The sequence below is a fragment of the Convolutriloba macropyga genome, chromosome 7 (genome assembly GCF_964194025.1).
Source record: "Convolutriloba macropyga chromosome 7, txConMacr16.3, whole genome shotgun sequence".
Classification (NCBI taxonomy): Eukaryota; Metazoa; Xenacoelomorpha; order Acoela; family Convolutidae; genus Convolutriloba; species Convolutriloba macropyga.
Genome location: NC_134474.1, coordinates 17,411,765 through 17,432,379, shown reverse-complemented (window position 1 = coordinate 17,432,379; position 20,615 = coordinate 17,411,765).

Sequence of the window (20,615 nt, the reverse complement as noted above, 5' to 3'; positions counted from 1 at the left end):
ATAAAGATTTGGAATAACATTCAAGAAAAATCTATACGTTTTCATGAAAGTTCTTTGTGCAAACCTTTAGGTTCAAAATATGCAAAACATATTGTTGCAAAACTTAGGTTTTGAACACGGTAAAAGTTAAGTAAGCAGTAAAAGAAAATTCAAAATTCTACTGCCTTTTTCTGTTTTCGCGTGCTAACTTTTTTGGAAAGTTTCGGAAAACATTCGGCAGAAATTTTGGTATTTAGAGCCATATGTAGGTGAAAGAAAATAAGAATTGAAAAATCAATTTCTTTACAAAGAAATCCTTTAAAATGGTTTTTTTAAGTGACTGGACAAACTTATTTTCAAGCACAAAGCAAACTGTCAGAGCTTCTATTGCTAATTTTTCTTTTACAGATGGGTGAAGCCTTTTCGAGACTATTGTATTTTTTAGGTTGCGGAAGTGTGTTCCCTTTCTTTCATTTTTTTGGAAAAACAGTGAAAAAAGCACAATTTCTGCTCTTGTTAAAGCACAAATAAGATCTAATAATCTTCTCCTTCAACAACTGTCTGTTTTTAAATTGATTAGTCGGATTGCCCCTTTCGTAACAAGAACACTTCAATCAAATAATTTTTTTCATTTGGGCTAGACAAATTTTACGTTACCAAGGTATGATAAGGTGGGTGGCATATAAAGAATTGGAGAATTCAGAGCAAACACGATTCCAATCGGATTTCATAATAGAAATGCAATTGGTTGTTTCAGTGCCGCCTGTTAGTTGGCGTAAAAGCGATCATCTAGGAGATATAACAGAGTATTTAGTATAAAATTTCATTTAACGTAACTTCATGGTCCACTCACAGATGTGAAGTCTGCGTGCCACAAAGTATCATGGCATAGCTTTTCAGTGGTTTTATTGGCTAAAACCCAAAATATAAACAATCTCACTTCTCTAATGTTTTCGAAAATAACTTGTTTATACGTTTTCGGACTGGTTTTTTGATACATACGACTTATGCCAGAACTTACGAGAAGTTAAAATCAATTTTTGAGATAATGTGTTGCTAGGCCGGATTCATTTTGATCCATCTGCAAATGACATTTTTAAAACTAATTTTAGTCCTTTTTTGAGAGCTCGTATTGTGTAAACCTCAAATGTGACAATTACCCAAGAACCTTAGGGATTAGTTATGCCAATTAAGCGTTTTCATCTATAAATATTTGGAAGGTAATTTTTTATCGCCTATGAGGAGTTCGAATACAGAGAAATTTTGTCCTCCAGTGAAAAGTTTTTCCCCGCTCAAAAAAAAATCTTTACTTTTATTTTTCTACTTTGTATTCTAAATGTACTGAAGTGTGCTACACTCAGTAACACTATTTGATAATCTTAGTGCTATTTTGAGAACTTACGTTATAGTGCGTGAAGCACAAACTTGATTTGGACAAAGTCCATTTTAACGTGTGAACAAATTACTCAGTAGTTTTGAATTAGCTACTATTTTAAGATCACTAACTAAAACTGAGAATACTATGACGTGATATTATCACGCCACACAGATAACACCAAGTTAACCTTGGTAACTCTGTCGACACTGTTATCTCTATCCAATAGGATACTAGAGAACCACGTGTCCGCAAGTATAAAAAGAGCTTGCACGCTCAACTACCAGCACTTTTTGGTCCCTGATAACTTCTGAATTAAAATCAAACTCCCGTATTGCCCCCTTGCTCAATCTCAGCTTACTTGAGATATTTTTCTAACTTAGAATATTTTGTGACTTGTTCTTAACTAAGAACTCTCTAAGTCATAAAATATTAACTTAGCACAAATTTGGAAATCAGGTAAGTTTAACTTAACTTCTCTAAGTTATAACTTAACATCTCTTAAACTCTATCTAAGTTACAAGTTAACTTAGAATAATTCAACCGGTACTATCTAGTGCTATTTCAGTCTTAACAACTTTAATTATTCTATCCCTTCATGCTCGGTTCATATTTGATGCTGTTTAACATAACTTATTAATTCATATTTGCATTTAACTTTCTTTAATACTTAACTAAATACAAAGAGTAGAATTAGGGGTTGAACTCTCAAGTTATACATGTGGTCCCGCGATTAACCCCGTCGTTTAAGTATCTAATGTACGGACCAGCAGTATTTAAATACATAAAGTTATGGAAAAGTTCAGCATTTTATTTGGTAATTTTAAATGATTTTAAATAATATTTTGAAAAATTTTAAGTATTGATATATCGACAGAGCTGAAAAAATTGAAATTTAGCAAGAAAATAATTGGTTAATTTGCGACCATCAATCAAATGCTTAAACAAACGATTGTGAAGTTCTCATCAAACTAATTAAAGTCGAGAATTGTACAATATTTGGTATAAATTTGCCCTTTAGCAATGATCGTAGGATTTTTTTAAACAGTAAAAGTGAAAGCTTAAGCAGTATGCTACCACGTACGGCTCAGAACTTAATATTTTCTGATTCAGAACGGAATATTTTCCATCTTAGATAGCAGCAAAATCAACCTCTTCTAATTTTAGAATTTTTCGATTTGAACAGACGCATTTTTTAAGGAAGAGAAAGTGAAATGGTCTATAAAACCAGTCATAAACGTTAAAAAATAGAGAAATTGATTTGTTTGCTTTGATTTGAAATTGTCAAGTTGTCAAAAAGAATTGTATAATCAGTTCGAACAACAGTATAGCTTCCTATGAATTCAAAACATACGCTTAATAAAACAAACGTACCGTTTCATTTAAAGGCAATTGCGTACTTAAAAGGCAGTGAACGCTTTCCTGTCAACCTAAAAAGACAAATAATGAACAGCAGCTGTTTCATTTTTGACAGTTTTGACTTTTAGCCGAACTTGATCGCAAGCAATCTTTGCTATATTGATTTGGAACGTTCTTAAAAAATAGGCCATAAATAATTGATCATTTTTTTCAGCTTTACAAACGATTGACAAAAAGCATTTAATAAATATTTGAGCAATAGATATAAAGCACTGCTCCTCAAAAAGGTGGGAAGCAAATAACATGCGCATCAGATATACAAATAAAGTAGGTGAAATTTGGCTCAATTTATGACAACAAATGTTTCAAATTTGTTGAATAAATACATTATGCGCAGGTTAAACTTTTCAAAAATTATCAGCAATAAACCCTAAAAATTTTTCGTGTTTTTTTTCTGAATGATCTTTTTTTATTTCAAAAAGAAAATTGTGCCGTTAATCAGAAACTTTGTCCGGCATGCAGCATTCCAACAATCATGACCTTCATTTTTCAATATTTATGCTTCTTTTGTAATTTTTCTACTTGCCTGCAAACACATTAGTCTTCGATAAACTAAAAGGCCACAAGCGGGGTCACGTGGCTTTCCGTTGATGGGTCATTGTAATTTCGAAGACACAAAACCCCCTCAATTGTTGGAAGATTGAAAAACCCCCTCAAGCACAAACTATTGGAAGATACATTCATGAATCAGCGTAAATTCATAGGACCCAATCATATTGGCTTAAATTTTACATGCTTGAAGTGCTTAAACACAGCACAGTGTAATTTACTTACTCATTAAAAATATTTAAAATGAAACTAACAGTAGCAATTAAACAGTACGGAGTACTTAAACAGCAATTGCGCAAGTCATATATTCATCAACAGAATTGGGATCGAATCTGGGTAGGGACGCTGATTAGGATGCCACAGAGATTTATAGTGAAAGTAACAGTGGCGATTTTCAATGAAAAGAAAATTTTAAGTTGAAACGAGAACGGACAGAAAAATAGTAGGCAGAAAAACGAGATGATTGAATATGGTCCAACGAGGACTTCAACTTTTAAATTCATAGTTTGAATCCGAGATATTTTCTGAATTTTCTGTCACCAAGCTGTAACCATATAATAAATTGAGTTGATTGTTTGAAAATACTGTGATCCACATATGCACTTTTTGGAACCGCAAATCGTAAAAGAAACATAAGTTCTCGATAGCCTATATAAAGAGTATTTTGCAGGAAAAAACGAGTGGCATCATTTTGTGCATAGTTTTAAACTGAAGTAGTGTTTTTTTAAGTTTTTAATTCTTTCATGTATTTCTATGTTGATAACAAAATTTCAAATTCATAAAAAGAAGAAAACTTGATAAATTTTTCGGATATTGACAAAGTACGATGTTTATAGCTTAAACTTTCTTTGTCAAATGGGGCATGAGCTTATTCACAAAGTGTGTGTCTGCAGGTCAGGACAGTTTCGTGTAAAAAAGAAGTGCGATAAAAAATGAAATTATGTAGATTGTCAAAATCTACCCAATTGAGTAGATTCCTTGCCAAAAAGTGATTTTTTTGTGAGTACAATATCTAAATATTCGGGACTTATGCAACTTAGAAAACCTTCTGAGAAACGATGCATCACAATAATCTTCACGGTCGGAAAGGTTACTAGAACGGTTGTTGTTCCGCCCACCTTAATGGGAAAAGAACTATATGCTCAATTGGTCAATATTTTCATCGTAGAGAGTTGTGAGTGGTATAAATAGAAAACCCGTGCAGCTTGGAATATAGAAATAATTTTTTTCAAATTTCATTTTGTCCACGGAGTTATTGAGTTTTAAAATTTTGCAAAAATTTAACTGATTTTCGATGTCTCACTCAAAACTTTCGGTAATTTTACTTCAGTTATTGCAAAACTACTTATTTTAAAAAGAACAAACGATAGTGTCATTTATGCTAAATTTAAAGACAGAGGAATGTTGCTGTTTGATCCTAATTGTTGCCTTAAAAAAACGACTAAATTTTTCAAAATTCAGCCATTTTTAATGGAAAACAGCACAAAATATGCATATGCCTCTTAAGCCCTATTTTTCTTAAATTTGACGGAAGAACAACTCAAAAATTGCAGACATATTCCTCTCAAAACCCAAAGAATGCTTTTTTAGTTCCGCTTCTTATGAGAGTATTCTTGGATTGAACCTTGCCAATTTTTGCTAAATTAAATCGATGATAACCTTTTTTTTCGATAAATTGGTTTTTTTTGTCAAACTGTCTATTTCGCCCACATTTGAAACAATTGCGTATTCTTGTTAGACGATCAGCAAAATCAAGGCTAATATTGGTCTTTTCTTGGGTTTTCATAACTATAATTTATTTGGTTTGTATTTGGTCGCTGTCTTTTTTTATAATACTTCCATTGTTCTTTTGTTTTTTGTCTGTATTCGATACCTTATTGTTGAAACTTTGTTGTTCCTATGACTGTTAAAAGGATTTGCTTAGAGAAAACACTGGTAGATCATTTCTAATAGTGCCAATTTTTTATCTTTTTTATTTTTTTTCTTGGATTTGATACGACCAATTTAGACATTTGCCCTCTTTGTTAGGTTTTTTGTGATGCTGTTTTGACTTTGTTTTTTAATATTTTTTAAATATTAAAAATTTGGTCGTAAATTATTTTTATTTTTGTTGTTTGATTTTGTCCTTTGTGTCGTTTTTTAGCTTCATTGTCGGCAGATTTCATCAACCCCATAAAGCGGCAGCATTTTGTTTTGTTTGGTTAATGATATGAGTTCAGAGCAAATTTTTTTAAGCCTTAAACAATATTTTTGAATAGAAAAATGTGAGTTTTTGACAGTAATCTCTCTCTTTCCAATTTGGAAAACAATTAATAAGTAAAAAAAAATGTGGTTGAGCGGGGTAGGAACTTTTTGTGCAAACGTACAATACCAAGCCTCCTTACTTTTAAAGATGAATTAATTTGATGAATTACTTCTGCAGTTCAAACGTACCTTATATGCATTGAATAATGCAGAAATTGATGAATGACTTCTACGGATGAGAGTTAAATAACTTCTGAGAACCAAAGAAGGCAAAAGGAAGCGTTTCAATGTGAGCTTGCTTACCTGAGAGAAAATTTGGAGTTCGCAAAATGGACAATCTTTGTTCAAAAAAAATGGAAATCTACTCCGCTATACTTGCATCTCCTTTTCAGTTTTTATAAATAACTACTGCAAAAACTACTGAAAACTGTTTTATATCAAAATAAATTGGCCCAAAAGATTCTCAATTTTTGTTGTCTGATGAAAATATTCAGAAAAAAATGTAAGAAACAGAACTTTAATAGGAGAAGTATTAATAGCTTGAGATGGACTGTAGCTGGAAAGAGTTCCGTATTGGACGTCAATTCTAAAATTATATCTTGAATTCATAGTTTTTATTGAATTAAAGTTTGCTGATCTTCAATATCACTATGGACATTTGTATTCAATTCCGTTCTTGTGTGCACCTATGTGGTCTGAATGTAGTAATAAAGTCTTTTTCTCTCACTCTCTCTGAAGTATAGTACTAACAGCACTAAGAATGGAGAAATCAAATTATGTTGAATGGCAGAAAAACAAACTACATTGAATGAAAAAAGTAGCAATGTCTTGATCACCTTAAAAACCTCTTGCATTGAGACGCATATTATTTCAAACGTATCGAAGAATCCAAACATTTTAATCCAAATTTCTACTTTGACAATGAAGCAACTGATGATCGAAAAGTAGCTGTACTTCTTATTGCTGATACTATAGGGTTGCCGCGCCGAGAGCCTTAATTATTTTTGACTAACAGAAGTCCAATGGAAAAGGTAACAAGGCGAATCGTGATAATGTGCACAGCACATTATGTTCCGACCCCCCCCCCCCAACCACTTCGAACGCCCTCCACGCATACATGATTGTGTGTGTGTGTGTGTGTGTTTGGGTATGTGTGTGTTTTTGTGTATGTATGTTTTTTTGGGGGGGATGATATTTAGTACTTTGGGGACACCGACTTTTTTCCCAACAATATAACTTCTGTTGACTTCTATAGATTGAGATGAGCAAAAAATTCTTTGTCGCTGCAATTTTTGACTTGGCGCGAAATCATCAGCAGCAAAACAACTCTGAAAAAAAAACTTTTTTGATGATTTGAACGCACGTTTGATTTCTGCAAACACAATACAATTTACTCCCATTTTAATTATCACCATCAGAATGAGGTCAAAGCTATTATTGCAACCATCAGTTTTGGAACCAATCTATCCCCCCCAGCAAAGTGGGTATGTAACTTTGGGTCTTTCCCAATATAGCCCCCACCAGCTTAGTTGTCAGATAACCTATAGCCCCCATCATGGTAATTATACCATAATGGGGGCTAAAATTTCATGGGGGGTCTATAATGGGAACGACCCGTAACTTTTACGCCACCCCACGCCTACATGCTAATGTTTTGCACAGTAATACTCTGCATCACAACACATGAATTGTAAAACGTAGTAATAAGAAACAAGGTACGGAGGGCGGGGGAAATAGATCCCATAATTCTCCCCCCATATCTAAAAGATAGACCGACACATTTTTTTATAAATTTTTAGTTGAAACAGGCTCAATAATGGGGTCTTACCCATTATAACCCCCCCAGTTTAGTGGTTATATAACTTATAACCCCCAGTCATGGTAAATATACCATAATGGGGAGCTATAATTGCAGGGGGTTATAATGTGAAAGACCATTTATTGAATAGGTTTCAACTACATATGAACTAAAGTTGTGCAGATCTATATTTCGGTCTTTCCCATTATATCCCCCATGAAATTTTAGCCCCCATTATTGTATAATTACTATGACTGGGGGGGCTATAGGTTATCTGACCACTAAGTTGAGGTGGGGGGGGGGTCCAATAATTGGAAGACCCCTGTTTTTTAGACAAGGGGAAAAAATTATGGGATCTGTTCTGCTCCGCCGCCCCCTATCTTTTTTTCATTACTACCATTTACAATTCAAGAGTCCTGATGCAGCGTATCACTGTGCAAAACAACAGCACGTAGGCGTGGGGCGGCGTAAAAATAGATACCCACTTTGGTGGGGGATAGACTAGATCCAAATCTGCTAGTTCTTGAAATTTAAATTTAGAAAGGTTTTGTCAATCTGATTTGGTGTTTTCGAACTTTATTGTTCAAAAACCCCAAATCAGGGTGACATAACTTTTTTAAATTTAACTTTCTAAAGCCTTTTAATAATTTTTTAATAACCTTAACTGGCAAAAACCAAAAATTTTGTTTTTGCCTTTTCCAGACAGAAATTAGAAATTTTTGAATCTATTCTGTTTCGAAGGTTTTACGAAATTGGTATCATTCTACCCTAGGCGCAGTGAATATTTTTACACGGTAATTTGCTATCCAAAAACCGAAAATCTAAAACCAACATCAGAAATACACTTTGACACCACGAAAATGTCAATATGATAACTAAAAAATATATTACCTGATCAGGGATTTTTCAAAAAAAACTTATATAATCTATTTCAAAGGGCTTTTCAATGATATGACACATGCTTTTATCGGAAAAGTGAAAAAAAACTGTAAAAGTGAACAAAAACGCCAGAATGATCACAAAATTTTGGAGCTCGATAACTCCCTGTAAAAAATGAATTTCGAAAAAATCTTTTTAATTCTATAATCTACGCTGGACGGGCTTTTTAATGATACCACTCATAAGTTTCTACGATGAATATATCGATCGGCGAAAATTCACTGAACAAAAAAAAAAACCCATTTGAGTATATAGTTCCTCCCCCCCATATGATGGGGTCGGAACAATAATTCTTAAGCAGTGTTGTGATTCGGGTGTCTGAACTCCATCAAGAATATACGATGAACATTCATCGCTGTTAGTTCTCTTGCGTATTAGATTACATTAGATGAATCATTGCAGTTTTTCCGTTTTAAGTGATTTTTGCGCTTAATTTAGACATTATATGTACCCTAAAATTAGCGAAACATCTACTTAACTGATGTTCAACTAAATTCACTACAGCATTTAAATTTTATGATCCCAATTGAAACAAAAAATTTTTTGTTTACAAATCAACTAAATCTAAGTAAGTTTCAATTTTGGACGCAACTACTTGTATTATTATTTCTTTCTATTTATGTCTATCACTATTTCGTAAAAGTAGAAAACTCAACCCGGGTCGAGGTGTCACTGCCATTCAACGCAAAATTATGTAAGATAAGCGGTGAATGTGGAAAATTTTGTAAGATAAGCGGTGAATGCGGTGAAATTACATATAAATCAAGCGGTGAACGCGGTGAAAAAAACCTTTATCGCCTGGTAGCGGTGAAATTACATAAATTCAAAAAGTGTCCAAATTTTGTAAGATAAGCGGTGAATGCGATGAACTTACATAAATTCACCGCTTGGAAAAAAGTGTTAATTCGGACAACTTCATCCATTTCCAAGGCTGAGGTGCTCGACCAATGCGAGCTCTCATTAGATCAACTTTAGCCACACACATGAGGATAAAGTGAAAAACCAAAGTGAAAGAATCTGGCAATGACCCTGCGGTCTTTGTCTGATCAAGGTCCGCCTCAGACTCTGAACGGTCCGGTCAGAACGTTTTTTATGGTTCTAATAGCCTACGCTAAAAATTAGATAAATTTAGTAGTATGAATTTGATCGTATTTGCTTCCTAAATTGTTGTCATATTTCTATAGAAAAAAATATACTTTGGTTTTCACTACTCTTTCAAGTTTAAAACGTTTTTTGGATCTATTCCCCCCCCCCCCCCACCAGCTTTGATCATATATTTTTTTACCCCCAAGAACACGTGCTATTTTGATACATAGTAAAGTGTTATATAACAACCTATAATTTGTAACTGGGGGTCATAAAAAACACTTGGGGGGGGGGCGAAACAGAATAGATCCCGTTTTTTCTTGGCCGCGACCGAAGTGAGTCTATACAGAGGATGGTGCACCACGTGTGAGCGACCCAAGTTGGTGTTTTCAGAGGCGCTCTCTGTTTGCATGGTACGGTACCCGATATGCGCGAACCAAGCCGGTCTTAAAAGAGCTGGCGAGGGTCGTACATCTGAACCTTCTAAGTAGTTTTCAGTGGACGACACAAGATGGACTTCAGCAACCAAAAACTCCATTCGTTTATCATGATCCCAATAACTAACACACAAAAGCTATCTTCTCCGTTAACACTTCTCAGGATGAAGTCGTCGACCCAAGACAGGTATGGACCAGACGGATTTGGGTCGGGGACAAGGGGTCCGGTGCGACCGAGCTCATAGTCTGGACAAATTTTCGGTCGCGCTGCTCCGCCTGGCTCATGCCTAAATTGGGTCTGTTCAGTCTGATCCATAGCATGACCGCGAGCCAAGGCTGTTTTGGGTCGACGACCTCATTCTGGGCTTTCAAGTAGATCAAGTACAAAGATGACATGGCAAGCACATGCACCTCGGTTTTGCAATCAATGGGCTCCCATATGCTTACGGGGGGGGGGGGGGGGGGGGGTTGAGATTGGCATTTATGAAAAAAAATATTTGAAAAAAAGTTATTCGACTCCTCCTCAGGGTGGATGGTAAAAATATCTGTGGTAACAACGGAATCCCTTTATCATCTGTGAGGAAACTTTAGGGGCGGGTGGTGGGTCAGAGAAGGGGTTAAAACTTTCAGTGAAGTCCCTGGTTATGGTAGCTGTTACACACATTGCAGCAAAACTGTTGTTTCTGTCTTCGGTTTGTCCCTTCATAAGCTCTGTCCCCTCCTCTGGGCAAGAGGCATTAGATACTGGTATAGCTATGGGTAATATATGATTACAAATTCCAATATAGTATTTCACTTTACTCCAATATAACGGTGCATTGAAGTACGCAGATAATTATTTTTTGTGAAGCATAATGATATGGATCAATTACAGGAGGAAGCTTAATTAATTCTGACCTTCGTTCCGGCTCTGGCCTTGTGTTAGTTTGACCTCTGTGACGTCTGTGGCCTTCGCATCTTTTAATTCAAACATCCTCTTACCTAAAACAAATATTTGACTTAATTTGTCATTTATTTGCCTTAGGCGCTCTTTCGCAGCGCTAGCAAACAGTTCAATTTTTTCAAACGATTTCATTGGATAAAAATAGTTGAAAAATATGGCATTTATACCACGATAGGGAGATAAAATACGGATTGTAGCAGAAAAACGTTAACGTTTCCTAAAAAAAACAAACAACCCCCCCCCCCCCCCCCCCGGGAATATGTAACCAATTGACGATTATTACAAGTTTTCTTACGAGTTTTTTATTCTACAATATAGTTAAAGATGTCTGTAACGGCTGCTCTCCTATCAAAGTCAAGGAAAACTTTACACCGCCCAGTTCGTTTCAGCGGTTTCAAATCTGTCCGGATATTGTGTTTTTGCAGTTAACTTTTGTGAATTGTATTATCCGCTATACTGTAGATTACCGTTGCATTACTTGTTGCACAATTACTCTTGATAACTAATTACTCAGTTTTGCTGTATGACAAACTTGTTTCGCTCAGAATAACAAAATAATTCAAATTGAAACAATCAAATTTTGTTGAGTTTTTGTTAATAACTCAAGTTATAAACCGAATTTAGGAATTCCCGTTCCTACAAATTGTAGCCCTATAACTTGGCTATAACTATGCAAAGTTTCAACCTGCTGCAGTAAGCAGTTGTAAAACAGTAGGTCTTAACAATTGGAAATCTGACAATAATAATATTTTCTAACTTTAATGTTAGCAAGTCTCTCTATTGGTTTCAATAACACCAATGTTGAACTAGAATCGGCTTCGTTAAAGCCAGTAAGAGAAACTGACTTTATGTTTTGCACAAAGTTTCTCTTACTAGGGAACTTCGTTCCTCAGAAAGAAAGTTTTGAGAATATCAAAGTTAATTCTCTTTTCACAAGTCAAAGTAAAGTTAAAACTGTACAATCACTAATATGATCTTCAGAAACAAGACACGATAACAAGTAATTTACCGCTCAAGAAAGTGTGCTTCAATACGCACTGTATGTCAGTTTAATATATCCAAAATTGCGAATTTCTTCTGATTTTTGGTAGTTTTTCGAGCTCTATTTATACTGCCGTACATGTCAAAATTGCATCTCTGATTGGTTGTAGATTACTATGTCGTAAGATTCTCTGAATGCACTGAAGTTGGGGTTCGGGATACCTTATACGGTGCCCCGCACTCTCTGAATTAGTATGAAAATCGCAAAATTCATCGAATCTGGCTTACCAAGTTGGGTATCTCTTGCTCCGTTTGAGCTAAATTTGTGCGATTGTGAAACTTGAATACGTGGCAATAATTGCGTAATTAAAGTTTGAGTTTCTGTTTCACTTCATATATGACGATTACGTACTAATAATAGTTGCTAAATATAAATGTTGAACAAAATGAACAAAGCCGTTTGGCTTCGATAGAATGTAGCATCAAATTTCGCTTGTCACACTATTCTAGCTTTAAGGCTTGAAATGACCTTGAAGCGCTATTCAATTTGATTTCTGAGTTGTTAAGCTCAGCCGCAATATCGCCGGCCCTGTTTTCCATCGCGAAAACATCTTTTCCAGGTAGTACTGGGGCGAGCTTCACTACTGGTCTCTTGTACACTCCGTCGTTTGTTCGAACTGTAGCTGATCGAATCACACCGTCAGACCCATCGATGGTCTCCGTAACTCGACCCAAGTTGTAATATCCACGCTTGTCACTATCTTCGATCAACCAAACGAGATCGCCCTCTTTGAGTGTTTCGTTCGCCGTAGATCGCCATTTTTGCCGATTGTTCAGAGTTGGCAGATATTCTTTACGAAATCTGTCCCATATGAGATTTGCATAGACTTGAGTTTGTCGAAAGAGCTTTCGATGATCGACAAATTCCTCTGCGCATGGTAGGTAAGGTAAGCAAACGTTCTTGTTGCCAAGCAAGAAGTGATTGGGAGTCAATGCCTCCAAGTCATTAACATCTGAACTGACTGGAGTCAAAGGTCTCGCGTTCAACGTCTGCTCAACAATACAGAACGTTGTTGAAAGAACGTCCTCGGTGACTGATCTGTTCCCCAACACTGCATACATTGCTTTCTTGCAACTTCTCACCAACCGCTCCCATACTCCTCCAATGTGTGGTGCTGCGGGTGGGTTGAACTTCCATCTGATTCCTCGTTGAATTAGATGTTCTTCGATCCCTTCTTTGTTCCATTCCGCAACGTACTCTGCAAACTCTCTTTCAGCTCCAACAAAATTTGTCCCGTTGTCGCTGATGATCGTATTCGGTTTGCCTCTTCGAGCAATAAATCTCATTATTGCATTGAGACAGCTATCTGTGTCCAACTTGGGTACCACTTCTATATGCACCGCTCTCATAGTTAGACAAGTAAAGAGACAACACCATCGCTTTTCATTTCTTCGCCCAATCTTCACAATGAAAGGGCCAAAGTAGTCGACTCCAACATTTGTAAAGGCTGTTGAAGCATCTAACCGCTCTTCGGGTAGATCTGCCATGACTGGTGCTATCGTTTGTGCTCTGCCTTTTCTGCAGGTAACGCACTTGTTCTTGATTGATCTTAAGGCGTTCCGTATGCCTAGGATCCAAATCTTCTGCTGAACAATGTTTCTTACATGCTCAGTGCCCTCGTGTTGATTGTCATTGTGCTCGTTTCGCAAGAATAATTCAACCGTATGATGTTTCCAATGTAGCAGAATTGGATGCTTTGCATTGAAATCCAATTGACTTTTGCCTATTCTGCCTTTGGCTCGAATAAGTCCTTCTTCATCCAGGAAGGGGGAGAATTGTAGAATTTTGCTGACTTTTGGAATTTCCTTTTCAGCTTTGAGAGATTTCATCTCTTCACCAAACTGTTCTTGTTGTAGTAACTTGAAGATTGTTGCTTTTGCTTTTGCTCTTTCTTCAATGCTAACTATGAGTGTTGCTGGTCTGTGTTTGTTCAATGCTCGCTGTACGTATGCCACTGTATTTACTAGTCTGTTGAAGTTACTGAATCGTTCCCACTGGATAACAGCTTTCTTCTCTTCAGCCTGTATCATGAAGACTGACGAGGGTATATTCTCTTCATCTGAGGCAAATATGAGGTTCACTTGCTGTGGCCATTCGCTTTCTGGTCGCTTCAACCAGGCCGGCCCAGTGAGCCACTCACTTCTCTTGAGTTCTTCAATGTTGATTGCTCTGGTGCCAATGTCCGCTGGGTTGTTGATACCGCTGACATGTTTCCACTGTGAAACATCAGTTGTGTCTAGTATCTCAGCTACTCGATTGGCCACAAACACTTGTTGTTTGCGATGGGAACTGTGTATCCACTGCAATACCGTAGTTGAGTCTGACCAAAAACTGCAACTATTTATCCTCATTTCATGTTCCTTGACTATCTGTTCTTTCAACCTCACTGCCATGACTGCCGCTTGCAACTCCAATCGTGGTATTGAAAGATGCCTCATCGGTGCCACTCTGCATTTTCCAATGACAAATGCTAAGTCAGCTGAGTATTCTTTTGGTTGTGAACGTAGATAGGCCACTGCACACATGGTGTCTTCAGATGCGTCAGCAAACACATGAAGTTCGGTTTTATCCCTCTCTCTGTTGAAGTATCTTCTATCGATGCTGGTTTCAGCCACTATTGGAAGTTGTTCTTTCCATCTCAGGAATTCTTCTTCTTCACTAGGCTCCACTTCGTTGTCCCAATGTTGTCCATTCTTAGTCCAGATGCCTTTCAGAAGTCGTCTCATATGAACACTGAACGGAGCAAACAATCCCATCGTGTCGAATACTGAAGATAACAGTGACAGAATCTTCCTCTGGGTTATAGGTGCTTCAACTTCCTTGTTTGTACCTCTGCATACTTGAAGACTGTCATCAGTAACGGTCCATTGTAGTCCTAGCACTGAAGATCCCTCCGTACTGGGTTCCACTTCGACTTGCTTTGTGTTGCTGATTGGCTTCAAGTCTTCTGGGATTGCTTTGGTAACTGCATCGTTGTTGCTTATCCACTTCTTCAATTCAAATCCATTTTGTGAGAGAAGAGGTTGTAGTTGATTGAAGACTTCAATTGCTTCTTCCGGGGTTTCTACTGATTTGATGAAATCGTCCATGTAGAAGTTGTTTTGTATTGCTTTGGTTGCTATTGGATACTCTTTTTCGTTGTCCAGTCCCACTCGCTTGAGAGCATAGTTCGCGCAAGTTGGAGAACTCTTAGCTCCAAATACATGACGCTGATATTCGTATATCTGAACAGGTTCATTTGTTCTTGGACGCCATAAGAATCTCAAGCAACTTTGTACTTGGATGCGGCATTGCAAACACGTCTTACTTTGCCAGGCTTGTTCGGGTTTAGCACTGGATGGTGTGGCAAATACCATTCTTTCCCGAAGGTGCCTTTCACTTCGGACTCGTCCAATATCTTTACGAATCCTTTTTCTACATCTGTATCTATTGACTGTTGATACAAATTCTTCAGGTTTGGGTCCCTTTGGAATCTTCGCTCCAGTGAGTAAAGCTGACCCAAGGCTGAGCTGTAATTGTTCGGTAGGTTTGGCTCTGGTTCACTCCACAACATTCCCACTTCGTACCGCTCGCCTGTGAACTTTGTCGTACTCTCTAGCATCTTTTGTGCCTGCAGTTCCTTCTTTGACTGACTGACGACGTTGATTTTGGAAGCATAGGTTTCTATGTCCCACCAGGTTTGAATATTCTCTGCCACTTTCACATCTTCAGTGAAGGCGAAATGACAAACATTTTGTCTTCTTTTGCCCGTCATGGGTCCACTGACTACCCATCCTAGCTCTGTTAGAACGGCGAAAGGTTCACTTCGTGTTCCTATCTTGTAGTCCAATGGGCGTTGTAGCTCATAAGCATCTTGACCAAGGATGATGCCAACTTCCATCAAGTTGAAGATTTTGTTGGGTAAAACACTCAAGTGGTTGAAGCTTTGCTTCAGCTTGTTGTAGTTGTAGTTTGTGTTTCCCAAGGAGATTGACGGGTGTGCAAACGCTTCGATTGAATGCACCTTTGAATGTAGACCCTTTATTTTGAGAGGAACCCTTTCTGTCTTCAGATCCTTCGTTCCGTGTATGCCAGCTATGTTGAGCGTCACACCGGTGCCTTGGGCCCGTAACTTCTCTTGCACACTTTGATCGATGAATGAAACCGTTGATCCACTATCGAGGAAAGCATATGTGTTCAGCCTGTTGCCACCGCTCTGTATTGAGACAGGAACTATCTGAAGAAAGCTAGTAACTTCGTTACTCTGGTTGATTGTTGCTGCGCTTACGTTGACTGCATGATTGCCCTCGTCCATTTGGTTTTCTGAGTGTAGCAATCGGTTGTGCTTCTTGATGCATCCATTGATGCCGCACGCATTGACTTTACAATCTTTGATTGCATGTCCTTTGCCTAGACATCCGTAACATAAGCGTTGCTTCCTCACTGCTGCGTACCGATCATTCACACTCATGTTTCTGAAAAGTTGACAGTTCCATATTTTATGAGTGCCATCAGCTAGTGGACAGTGATCACTTTGCGTTTGCTTCGTTTTTTTCACGTTCGAACTTGCACTAAAGTTCGATGTTTTCGAGAACCGTTTGTCTCTATTCGTGCTTCTTCGGTCTTCTTCTCTTCGCTCTCCCTTGAAAGCTGAAAACCCTTCGTGCACGAATGCTATCCTTGATAGCCATTTTTCAAACAAAATCAGATCAGGCCAATCTTCATCTTTATCATCAACATAGAACCACCACTTCTCTTTGAGAACTTGGGGTAGTTTATCTACTGCCATATAGAGTGTCGAGCTTGATTGCAGATCACCAATCTGCTTGTACTCTTTGAGCACATTCACAAAGTTCGAAACAATAACTGAGAAACTGATCAGACCTGTTGAGTCGTGTGGTTTCACCTGACTGGCTTTGCGGAGACTCTCCAGTTGTGCATCAATTATCACATGAGGCCTTCCAAATTTCCTCTCTAGAATGCTCCATGCAGCACCATAGAACTGTCCAGAATATCCCATTCCAGAGATTGCTGACCGTGCCTTGCCTGTCAGTAGAGTCTTCAGATGGCTCATCTTTTCTGAGTCTGGTATTGGTCGTTGATCCACTGTAGCAATGAACATACTAGACCACTCCGGCCATTCGAGAGGGTTCCCGTCGAAGTTGTTCAACTTCAGCTTCGGTAGGCTACTACTACCTGAATAGCCAGTGTTGTATCGTAATAGACCAGCTCTGGGGGAAACGTCTCGGTCTTCAACACTTGAGGATCGGTCTCGTGAACTGCGATATCGTGAGAAGCGACTATACCTGTTCACTTCAGGGGTTAATTCGAAGCGAGCTGTTGGTCGTTCTGGTGTTAGAAGGTTGTCGATCCTGCTGGCCCAGTCAGAGACATCTCTCTTCTTGGGGGTCCAGTTGAAGGGTGATTTGTCTCGAGCACTGGTTGATTGGGAACGAGCATCATCGTTCTCTAATGCTGTTCTCTTCACTTTGCGCTCTAGCTCACGCTCTTCCTCCAGCAGTTGATGCTTGGTTTCCAGTTCCTTCATTTGCATTTCCAGCTCTAGCCTCCTCCGCTCAAACCGTGCTTGTTCGAGTCGCATCTTGGTCTTGAATTCGATATCGAATTTCTTCATCCTTTCCTCTCGCCTTTGCTTTGCTGAAGATGTTTCCGAAACATTCTCCGTCTCTTTGCCACTTGCTGTTGCTCCGTTTTGCACTGTTTGAGCAACTGGGTTGTCCGTTGGGTAGTTGTTGCTCTCGCTGTCGTTCACTGCTTGGGTTGCGTTGCTTTGCTCTGCATTCATTTCTGGTTGCGTGCCTTTGCTTATATATGCAAGCCAATGATAGTCCAAACTTGCTTTGCACTTCCTTGCTTCTTTCAGATGCTCTTCAATAAAATTAGCTTGATAGGACTTAAGCTTGTTTCGACGCTGCAGTTGCTTGGGTATTTCTTCCTCTAGTAGGTGAACAGTCTGTTGGTAGAGGACCTTTAGTTTGTTGGGTCGATCTGAATCTTCAATTATTTTGTAGCCAATCCCTGTTTTGGTGTTGACTTCCTCCCGTAAATCTTGGAGCTTCTTGTCGTACCTTTGAGCTGTTGATTGAAGCTCCTCTCTGCTGATTGTGTTTGGATTGCCTGATTGCCTTTTGCTTTGCTTGCTCCTTTTAAGCGAGGTCAGTTCTTCAACGTAATTTGTGAAGTGCACTCGCAACTTTCGCTCTGCCTCACTGGCGTTGCGCTGTTGATTTGTTTGATTCTCTTTGGGGGGTGCCTTCGGCACTCTCTTCATCAGATTGGACAGCAGTTTGCCTTCCACTGTCCGGGTCGGCGGACCAAATGTAACGGCTGCTCTCCTATCAAAGTCAAGGAAAACTTTACACCGCCCAGTTCGTTTCAGCGGTTTCAAATCTGTCCGGATATTGTGTTTTTGCAGTTAACTTTTGTGAATTGTATTATCCGCTATACTGTAGATTACCGTTGCATTACTTGTTGCACAATTACTCTTGATAACTAATTACTCAGTTTTGCTGTATGACAAACTTGTTTCGCTCAGAATAACAAAATAATTCAAATTGAAACAATCAAATTTTGTTGAGTTTTTGTTAATAACTCAAGTTATAAACCGAATTTAGGAATTCCCGTTCCTACAAATTGTAGCCCTATAACTAAGTATAACTTGTAGCCCTATAAGTGATCACTGTCCACTAGCTGAGTGCCATCAGCTAGTGGACAGTGATCACTTTGCGTTTGCTTCGTTTTTTTCACGTTCGAACTTGCACTAAAGTTCGATGTTTTCGAGAACCGTTTGTCTCTATTCGTGCTTCTTCGGTCTTCTTCTCTTCGCTCTCCCTTGAAAGCTGAAAACCCTTCGTGCACGAATGCTATCCTTGATAGCCATTTTTCAAACAAAATCAGATCAGGCCAATCTTCATCTTTATCATCAACATAGAACCACCACTTCTCTTTGAGAACTTGGGGTAGTTTATCTACTGCCATATAGAGTGTCGAGCTTGATTGCAGATCACCAATCTGCTTGTACTCTTTGAGCACATTCACAAAGTTCGAAACAATAACTGAGAAACTGATCAGACCTGTTGAGTCGTGTGGTTTCACCTGACTGGGTTTGCGGAGACTCTCCAGTTGTGCATCAATTATCACATGAGGCCTTCCAAATTTCCTCTCTAGAATGCTCCATGCAGCACCATAGAACTGTCCAGAATAGCCCATTCCAGAGATTGCTGACCTTGCCTTGCCTGTCAGTAGAGTCTTCAGATGGCTCATCTTCTCTGAGTCTGGTATTGGTCGTTGATCCACTGTAGCAATGAACATACTAGACCACTCCGGCCATTCGAGAGGGTTCCCGTCGAAGTTGTTCAACTTCAGCTTCGGTAGGCTACTACTACCTGAATAGCCAGTGTTGTATCGTAATAGACCAGCTCTGGGGGAAACGTCTCGGTCTTCAACACTTGAGGACCGGTCTCGTGAACTGCGATATCGTGAGAAGCGACTTTACCTGTTCACTTCAGGGGTTACTTCGAAGCGAGCTGTTGGTCGTTCTGGTGTTAGAAGGTTGTCGATCCTGCTGGCCCAGTCAGAGACATCTCTCTTCTTGGGGGTCCAGTTGAAGGGTGATTTGTCTCGAGCACTGGTTGATTGGGAACGAGCATCATCCTTCTCTAATGCTGTTCTCTTCACTTTGCGCTCTAGCTCACGCTCTTCCTCCAGCAGTTGATGCTTGGTTTCCAGTTCCTTCATTTGCATTTCCAGCTCTAGCCTCCTCCGCTCAAACCGTGCTTGTTCGAGTCGCATCTTGGTCTTGAATTCGATATCGAATTTCTTCATCCTTTCCTCTCGCCTTTGCTTTGCTGAAGATGTTTCCGAAACATTCTCCGTCTCTTTGCCACTTGCTGTTGCTCCGTTTTGCACTGTTTGAGCAACTGGGTTGTCCGTTGGGTAGTTGTTGCTCTCGCTGTCGTTCACTGCTTGGGTTGCCTTGCTTTGCTCTGCATTCATTTCTGGTTGCGTGCCTTTGCTTATATATGCAAGCCAATGATAGTCCAAACTTGCTTTGCACTTCCTTGCTTCTTTCAGATGCTCTTCAATAAAATTAGCTTGATAGGACTTAAGCTTGTTTCGACGCTGCAGTTGCTTGGGTATTTCTTCCTCTAGTAGGTGAACAGTCTGTTGGTAGAGGACCTTTAGTTTGTTGGGTCGATCTGAATCTTCAATTATTTTGTAGCCAATCCCTGTTTTGGTGTTGACTTCCTCCCGTAAATCTTGGAGCTTCTTGTCGTACCTTTGAGCTGTTGATTGAAGCTCCTCTCTGCTGATTGTGTTTGGATTGCCTGATTGCCTTTTGCTTTGCTTGCTCCTTTTAAGCGAGGTCAGTTCTTCAACGTAATTTGTGAAGTGCACTCGCAACTTTCGCTCTGCCTCACTGGCGTTGCGCTGTTGATTTGTTTGATTCTCTTTGGGGGGTGCCTTCGGCACTCTCTTCATCAGATTGGACAGCAGTTTGCCTTCCACTGTCCGGGTCGGCGGACCAAATGTAACGGCTGCTCTCCTATCAAAGTCAAGGAAAACTTTACACCGCCCAGTTCGTTTCAGCGGTTTCAAATCTGTCCGGATATTGTGTTTTTGCAGTTAACTTTTGTGAATTGTATTATCCGCTATACTGTAGATTACCGTTGCATTACTTGTTGCACAATTACTCTTGATAACTAATTACTCAGTTTTGCTGTATGACAAACTTGTTTCGCTCAGAATAACAAAATAATTCAAATTGAAACAATCAAATTTTGTTGAGTTTTTGTTAATAACTC